This window comes from Tamandua tetradactyla, chromosome 1 (assembly GCF_023851605.1).
Source record: "Tamandua tetradactyla isolate mTamTet1 chromosome 1, mTamTet1.pri, whole genome shotgun sequence".
NCBI classification, from domain to species: domain Eukaryota; kingdom Metazoa; phylum Chordata; class Mammalia; order Pilosa; family Myrmecophagidae; genus Tamandua; species Tamandua tetradactyla.
The window spans coordinates 86899666-86907308 of record NC_135327.1 but is presented as its reverse complement, the minus strand read 5'-3'; the positions used below and the strand labels follow the sequence as shown (position 1 = coordinate 86907308).

The 7643-nt window shown below is 45.6% G+C and overlaps 1 long non-coding RNA gene across 1 annotated transcript; it reads right to left on the bottom strand.

Annotated features, from left to right (window-relative positions):
* Window positions 1-2341: 2341 nt before the first annotated feature.
* On the bottom strand, window positions 2342-5847 carry LOC143685105 (uncharacterized). Its single transcript, XR_013176377.1, has 3 exons — window positions 5745-5847; window positions 3972-4157; window positions 2342-2792 (listed from the first exon to the last, which is right to left on the bottom strand). It is a non-coding gene; the product is annotated as an uncharacterized LOC143685105 (long non-coding RNA).
* Between the last annotated feature and the right edge of the window lie 1796 nt (window positions 5848-7643).

The following is a 7643-nucleotide window of genomic DNA, read 5'->3' as shown; positions in this document are numbered from 1 at the left end:
TAAGTGGTAGCTACAAGAGAACAACAAAAAATAAAATAAAATGATTATTTATGTTAAACACGAATGATTACTTATGTTAAAATTCATCAAGCTGTACTCTTAAGATCAGAGCACTTAATGTATCACTACATTATACCTTAATCAAATTTATAGCAATTAAATGTATTATGCCTTAGCTTAATTAAATGTACTTTACAATGTTATACATGTTATTCATTAAGATAAACTATGTTATACCTTAATATGTATTGAAAGAGTACATATAAATGTGGGATTTTTATTTCAAAAAATCTTATTAGGCCATATGAAAACCCGAAGTGAATTTTTAAGGGGTTAGATTTCATTCGCTATTCTCTACCTACAACCTATTTACCAAGGCAAAGAAATGGTATATGTTTTAGAAAATGGTCTGTCTGGGCTAGATTGAAACCAAACAGTTTCCTTCTTGGAGGGGGTTGGGACATCTTGCCCTAACTAAGTGAGGGGTCCCTGGGTCTTCTCCAGCATCCCGACCGACCAGCCCAGCTCTGCTCTCAGGTGAGTCCATGCAGCTGATGCTGAGCCCCCAGGGAGGCAGAATCTTCTCAGGAAACAGGGGAGAAGCACTGGGGCCACAAGAGAAGCAGGTGTCCTGGCAGTTGTAGGTCCAAGCTTTGTGTTCAGGCCTTTTACTCAGCTTGTTCCATTTGGGAATCCTCCCAGAGGACCAGAGAGCCAAGAGGGAAAGAGGACCCAGCTGCCACAGCTCAGCAAAAGTCCCAGCTGGCCGTGTATTTCTTTACTGCCGCCATACCTCCCTTGATGTCCTTTCAGCAACAAACATCCTGATTTTCTATGGATTTATGGAAGGAAATGTATCTCTTAAAAATGTGTATTTCTCAATATGTCAAAACTTTAAAGATAAGAATACTGAAACCTGGAGAGTGCAGTGTCTCAGTGATCACTACAGCCAGGGAGTCTTCAATTCAAGTCAAATTAGCAAGCATTACAGGGCACCCACTCAATGCCTGAGGCTGAGGCAACAGTCAAATAAAAACAGAATTTCTGGTTACTGTCCAGTGTGGGAGGCAGGCAGGGCAAATGAATGAATTTGTGCCGGCAAGATGTCTGGTAGGTACAAAATACTAATAGAGGTATAAGGTAGGCATGGCTCATTTTATATGGGATATTATGACACTCTAGAGAGGAGATCATTTTCAACCCATTTCTTGACAACTGCATGTTGTAGGAAAGCCTGATATTTTCTAACCTACACTGGATGAAGTAAGCAAAGAAGTTCAAAGGCTGCACCACCCTGATCAACCACCATTAGCTCTCGCTGACCCCCACCATGATTCTCTCTGATCCACTGGGTCTGTTCAATAGCCAACACTAATTCATTATTGATCATGTGCCTGGCACTCTGCTAAGATTTTTTCAGTTTCATTTCATCCTCATAATAATCCTGTGCAATAAGTAGTATTAGAAATTGTGGTATTGATATGGGTATTAGCTTGTGTCACTCCAGTTTTACAGGTGAGGAGCTATTAAGGCTTCAGGAAGACAATTAACTTCCCAGGTGAGTGACAGGACTTACCACCCGGGCTGGCACCAATTCTTAACCTCTTCATGGCTGAGTGCTATATCCATGCTCCTGCTAGGAGTCCAGGGTGACCCAAAAAGGGGAGGGGAGGGAGAAGCAGAGCGGTGAGTGGAAGGACATAAAGCTAGGTGGGGAAAACATTGAATGATTTGCTGAGAAGTTTAGACTTCAATCGGAAGACAATGAAGTGCCTTCTGGGATTTTTAAGCATGAAGGGATCAAGGTCAGCTTTGTGTTCTAGAAAGATCCCTCTGGCAGCCATGTGTGTAATGGGGGGGTAGGGCCATAAATGGCAAAAGAGTGATTTTGAGGCAGTTCAGTTAAGGAGTGAGGAGATCCTAAACCAAAGCAGCAGGCTTGGAGTAGGAGGTTCAAGACATTGGTCTCAGGTGGAATCACAGGATTTTACAGCTGAGCAAATGGATGCGGAAGATGAGGGAAAAAGGGAAATCCATGAGAACTCTGAGGCAGCGTCCTCATTTTTAGTGACAGAGGGGATTCTGTTAATTATCAACATTTCCTGAGCACTAGAATATGAATTAAGAGTGGGTTCTTACCTCTCATACTGTGACTTACTAGCACTCTTGAGGGGGGCCATGATGGAATTACCTTACACCAAATTTCAGTTGATAAGAGAGGAGTGGAGTGGCAAGGGTCTATGTGTGTGTTTCAGCTTGACACAAACATCACTTTGAGATGAATGTGCTACAGATTTTCAGAGCAGGCTTTCTTAATGTTCTGAGCCATAAGCTTGGAGTACAGTTGGTTTTTAATCATTTACAGAAATATCTAGACACCAGGATGAAGTACAGGGGTTGAGAAGAAATCTCTGCCATTTGCTTCCATTTCTTTATTGCCATCAACATGGGCTTTGAGTTTGCATATCTCAGATATTGGTGCAGTTCAGAGGCACATTCAGTCACATTCTCTTAAAGCGTTGTTATTTAAAATCCATCCAGACTTGAGCTCTTTATGTTATTAGAAAAAAAAAATCATAGACATACCTTTAACAGAATTGCATAGTAGTAGTATTAACGCAATTAAATCTAACTGAATCAGGTTTTAATAGGCCCTGATATTTTATACATAGTGACTTAGCCCCTTGGAGTAGAGATTCCCACAATTGGAATCAGCTTTTGGATCAGTTCTGGTATCATCAATCTATTAGTGGGAATCTGGAGTCATTAGGACATGCTCTTGGGGTCAACACCTGTGAAAGGAAAGAGAAAGACACAGAATTGAGCAGAAGGAGAAGCTGAGTTGCAACGCAATCCCAACAGCTGCCACAGCCAACCCAAAAAGGAGCTCTGAAGCTGCTATGGCCATTTTGTTGTGGCCAGGCTTTCACACTCCTGCATCAACAGGAGATGCGGTTGTCCCTGGGAAGGAGTATGACCTTGGGCCAGGTAGGTCTCCAAGGCTTCTGGCAGCTTCTGGCAGCACTCCCAGGAGCTAGGGGAATCTGCCTTTCATTGTCAAGGGAGATCTGGATGGTGTGTCACAGTGTCAACTACAGCACCCGTGTGGGGGACAAATCAACAAAAGTGGCAGGAGATCAACAGTCCAAGAATGGTGCTTCAGGCACTGGGTTAGGGACCCTGGCAGGCAACCCTTCTTTGGGTTCTGGTAGAGCCCAGGAGAGGTATCCTGAAAGCAGGAAAATGTCCCCCTAGCTCTGTTGCCACTCTCCCCTCCTCTCTTCTGGTCTGCCCCTCCCTCAGTACCACCAAAGCTGCAGGAATCTTTTTTCCAGTCTGGGGAAAGCCTACAACCTTTATATTTGCCCCAAGACACTGTCCACAAGTCCCCTAACAGCCATTTCTATGCCCCCCTGAAAACCTTCTAAGTCCCCTAAGGAGAGGCATTTCTAGAACACAAAAGTCAAAAAGAATCTTTAGTTATTTATGCTTCCTACTCTTCCCCTCCCAGTACCATAAACTTTTTCCAAGACAATGAACTGAGGGCCAGTTCTCACTGGACTACAGGGAGGGGAAATGAGAAAATACAGGGACATGAAAAAATATAAGTGATATTGCTGGCTTTCCTGGCCAAGAATCAGAAAGCAAGCAGGTTACCAGAATCACCAGCACCTCACCCAACCCTACAGGGGTTTTTCCAGCCCCTGCAGGGCTGTTTCCAGTGCTTACTACCTAGAAAAAGTCCCTGGTTTTGTAACAGGGTGGCGACCTTATTAGTTCCTGTGGGGATAAATGAGTGTCCTTCTCTAAAGCTGGATTGCACATACTTTTAGACTCTGTCAGAAACTCTTTGAAACCTACTCCAACCCAGAGTTCTCAACTGTGAAGTAGCTTGGGTGAAATGAACAAAACCTGAAGGAAATGTGAAGCAAGGATAGGAGATTTGGAAGAGATCAGCATGCAGGTCCCACCTGGGGTAGAGGGTCCTGCCAGGCAAGTCCTCTGTCTGGGTTTCCAAGGTGCCTGGAGGTCAGGACAGGGAGGAGGGAGGCACATCGGACATGCAAGGAAGGTGGACTGATAGTAGGCTCACAGTTGCCCGTTTCCAAGGTCCAGCAGAGAAAAGGTGTCCTCGCTGCCTTCAAGAAGACCTGGCTCTAGAACGATGAAGACAGTGAGTGCTGATCCCACACAGACTGGAAAGTGCGGGAAGAAAGTTGGAAAGTGTCATGGCAGCCCAGAGGAAGGTGTGACAAATGGGGCTTGAGGGTGTTGGAGGGGAACTTCCTGAGAAGGCAGCACGTGCTGTCTTCAACAGCCTTTAGAGGATGGAAAGGATCTCATAGGCAAAAGGCACTTCTGCACGGCTCGGGGAGGGGCAACCGGCATGCAAAGGGCATCTCTCCCAGAACCAATGGCCTGCCTGGGTGGGCGGGAGGAGGAATAGAAAAGAGGCTAATTGAGCAGGAGCGGCCTTCGCAGAGCTGTTAACTCTCTAAACTTCCCTAATCTGAGCACTATAAAATACAAATAGGAAACTGGCTCTGGGAAAGGGAGGCTTTTTCTTCATCTGCAAACCCAGTTTCAAAGCCCCTGTCTTTGATGTTCTGATGGAGATTGTACATGCCAGGAAGGGAGATACCTGCCAATTTCCCTTAGAAAATGAAGACATGGACAGCTCATTAGGATGACAAAATTGTATTAACTTAGTCCATTTTCATTTCTCTCTAGCTCACCAAATTTATATTAATTGTTATCAGGTGGCCTAATTAACGTCCCTGCTCCCTGGATCAATGACTGATGCCACATTGTTCAGGATGTGTCAATTCAAGTCCGTTCAAGAAACACAGTTTTGACTACCTACTATGTGTCAGGTATTGTCGGAGTGCTGGGGAATCAAAGATGGAAAATATATTCATCAGAGGATTGGAATTGCAAGGAAGAGACCTTCCTGGGTCACCTGCAGTGATGGACATTTGCTGCAGAAATGATAAAAGCGTGGATAGGCATAAGGGAGAAGCAGTCAAGTAACTGGTCATCACAGCACCTGCCTCCAAGAGGCACCTCTGGAAACCTGCCCACCGCAGTTGTTGGGGCTTAAAAAGAATTGCTTTAGGGTGTCCATTGTAAAATCCTTTCAGCTCTACTGTATGTTTGAAATTTTTCATTAAAAACAATGATGAAAGAGAAGTATGCTCTGCCTTTTAAATCAATGCTTTTCAGATTTTCATATGCCAAGAATTAGCTGGTGATCCTGGTAAAATGCAGATTCCAACCTAGCGGGCCAGGGCTGGGGCAGAGAGTCTGTATGTTTAACACGCGCCCAGGTTATGCCAAGGACGCTGCTGCAGGGAACTCACTTTGAGAATCCCTAGCTTAGAAGAATCGTTCCGGTGACCAGAACTGATTACATGTACAGCCTTCTTTATCTTTATCTAAAATTTAATATGGCCTCCTCAAACTATAATTAGTTGCTACAAGTAGAGGGTTATTCTCTTTCGGTAGCAAGGTTTCAGATGACCAAAAAGTTTTTACACCACAAAAAAAGGTGGTGCTCCCACAGGGCAAAGCAGTCCAATATAATGACTCCATTAGGTGGCAGAGCCTAGCCTGGGGAGGAGGGGTGAAGAGCCCTTTCCAGGGAGCATGGAGATCAGGGGGGCCTGTGACACTAATACATGCAGTGTGCCAGCAGGGAGGTGACCCCATGACAGTTCACAACTCTAGCTGCTCGTGAGAATTACCTGAGGCTGTTATCCGAAGCCGCCTGCACACCAGTGCCCATAGCAGCATTATCCCCAAAGGGGAAGCAGCCCAAGTGTCCACGCACAGATGAATGGATAAGCATCATGTGGACTATACATACAATGGACTATTATTCAGTCATGAAACAACTAAGTTCTGATACACCCTGGAGGAACCTGAAAACATTATGCTGAGCAAAGTAAGCCGGACACCAAAGTCAATTATTGTATGGCTCAATTTTGTGAAGTATCTAAAATAAGCGAATCAATTGAAACAGAAAGTAGATTAAAGGTAGCCAGGGGCAGGCGGGAAGAGAGAATGGGGAGAGATTATTTACAGAGTTTCTGTTTAAGAGTCATAATAAGTCTTAGTCAAGGATGATGATAGTAGCACAACATTGTGAATGCAATTAATGCTATGAAGTGTACACTTAAAAATGGTGAAATGGGAAATTTCATGACACACATACAGACACACAGATACGCATGTGTACATGTGCCTTGGCCCCACCCAGAGATTGTGAATTAACAGGTCTGAAATGGAGTGCAGGCACTGATGTTTTTTTTTAAAGCTTTCCCAAGGACTCTGATGTGCATGCTGGGTTGACAGTCACTGTTCCTCATCGATGCAATCACCCATGATTCTCTTATTCTGCCTGTTCTTCCTGCTTGTAGAGACTAAAGGCAGGAGCGTGAGTTATTTTATTTTCCCAGCAGGGAGGTTGCGCTGTGCAGGGCGATGCATGGTCATTCAGGCCGTGTGGGGCAGTTTCCGCCGTCATCAGTCTTAGGGCTGGAAAGGAACTTGGGAACATGAAGCACAAGGCAGCTAAACCCACACTCAGAGGCCCTGTGCCTCTGCCAGAAAATGAACGTTCCAGAAACGAGGAGAAGGCCCCACAACTCCTGACTGAGGGCTCTCTCCAGTCAACCCATGAGAACTCCATTTTGACCATCACATATAAATCCTCCTGGAAGAAAACAATATTCTGCATGGCCTTTTCTCCTTTGACCCACACTGTAGGGAGAAGGGGAAGGAAAGCAGTCGATCTTCTCAGCTTACCCTTGTACATCACAGGCACATGCATCCTCCTCTCTTCTGATCTTCCCAAGGGGGACACGCCTAGACGGTGAAGGGTGGGTCTGAATATGTAATGGGATCTTCCCTGCCTGGCCCTCCCTGGGGTTGCTCCAGCATCAAGATAAAGAGCCCTGAGTAAGGAGCTGTGGTTTCCCTCTCCACTACGGAGGACCCCTGGAAACCCCCACCCTGGAGCAACCAAACCTTACAGCCCATCAGCACTGAGAACCCACCCATCAGAGGCGTTCCTCCAACCTCTATCCCAGCAGGTGGAGCAGCTCGATTTCATCCTCCTCTGGCCCAAATCCCTGCTCTGGCTACAGCTGGCAGAGTCTGCAGAATGCAGATGAATTGCTGGTATTATCTGTGGCTCTGAAACCACATGGGCTGGGAAGTCAGACATCTCACATGTTTTCGCGACTTCAGAACTCTGGCTCTGCCCTTTGGACCTGCTATTGATAGCGGCTGTTTGCTGATAGGAGACAGAAAACAGAGCACCCTTCCAGCCAATAAAGTCACTGCATGACCCCAATGCACAACTGAAATCAGAGGAAAAGCAAGAAATCCAGGGCAAGAAAGCCCCCAGGTCGCCAAGTCAAACACAACCCTTAGCAATAGCGGCAAACGTCTAGACCATGGAGAAATAAGCAGAGACCCCTCTCGTGAGGTATCAGAACCTCACAGTGCATCAAAGGGAAGTCAGATGGGTGGCACCTTCCCTCTATATCCTGGACCAGGGTGGGAATAGCACATATTCTGGCATGAATGGATGAATGATAGTCATTGATATTTCTTTTGGGCTGGGCACTGGGAAGGAC